The following is a 1,052-nucleotide window of genomic DNA, read 5'->3' as shown; positions in this document are numbered from 1 at the left end:
GATTCTTTTGCATTTGGAGGACCGCTTTTTGAACATCAAAACCTTGGTCATTTTGTTGATTGTATGTAGTTTGATTTTGGTAGCCTTGGTTTTGGTTGTAAAAGGGTCTTTGATTTTGGTTTCTGATGGGAGGTGGGGTGTATTTTGGTTGAGGGTTTTGAACATTTTGGCTTTTGTATGAGAGATTTGGGTGGAATTTGGTGTTTTCATTGTAATAATTGGAGTAAGGGGTACCACTCTTGTATGCTTGGAAAGCATTCACTTGTTCATTTGTTCCCCTACATTCACTTTGGTCATGTCCCAAAGTTCCACAATTCTCACATATCCCACTTGGGATTGATGAAGATGCCGTCATGGCATTAACATGATGCTTTGGTGATTTTGAGGCTTCTTCAAGCCTAGCCATTGCTGTTTCAAACTTCAAATTGATGGTTCAATGTGAGCACAAAGTTGAGCACCCAATTGAGTAATGGAGTCCACTTCATGCTTTCCTCCTCTAGTAGCCTTGCGAGGTCTACTATATTGTGAGTTATGGACCGCCATTTCCTCAATCTTGTTCCAAGTTTGATTGTCGTCAACTTCGGTGAACATTCCATTTGATCCCATGTTGAGAATGTTTCTTGAGTCTTCATAAATACCGTTCCAAAATTGTTGTACCAAGAACCACTCGCTAAGTCCATGATGAGGACATGAGCGGCAAATTCCCTTGAATCGCTCCCAAGCTTTATACAAGGATTCTTCATCTCTTTGCTTAAAGCCCGTAATGTGAGCTCTTAGCATATTAGTCTTTTCCGGTGGATTGAACTTTTTGTAGAAAGCTAGAGCCAACTTCTTCCAAGAATCAATTCCGAGAGTAGCCATATCAAGGCTTTTCAACCATTGTTTCACGGTGCCAATTAGAGAAAAAGGAAATATGACCCATCGAATTTGGTCTTGAGTTACACCGGTTTGAGAAATCTGTAGATACCCAGTATCTGCTGAGACTCCAACAAACACCTGATGATTATCGGACTACAACATGTTTTGGAATTGCGGCGTTTGATCGACAGTCT

General features: G+C 40.7%; 1 non-coding gene across 1 annotated transcript; it reads left to right on the top strand.

Moving 5' to 3' along the window:
* Positions 1–673: 673 nt before the first annotated feature.
* On the top strand, positions 674–780 carry LOC141602881 (small nucleolar RNA R71). Its single transcript, XR_012524787.1, has one exon. It is a non-coding gene; the product is annotated as a small nucleolar RNA R71 (small nucleolar RNA).
* The last annotated feature ends 272 nt before the right edge of the window (positions 781–1,052 follow it).

Source organism: Silene latifolia, chromosome 9 (assembly GCF_048544455.1).
Source record: "Silene latifolia isolate original U9 population chromosome 9, ASM4854445v1, whole genome shotgun sequence".
Classification (NCBI taxonomy): domain Eukaryota; kingdom Viridiplantae; phylum Streptophyta; class Magnoliopsida; order Caryophyllales; family Caryophyllaceae; genus Silene; species Silene latifolia.
The sequence above is the reverse complement of the archived record's forward strand: the minus strand, read 5'-3'. Positions and strand labels throughout refer to the sequence as shown.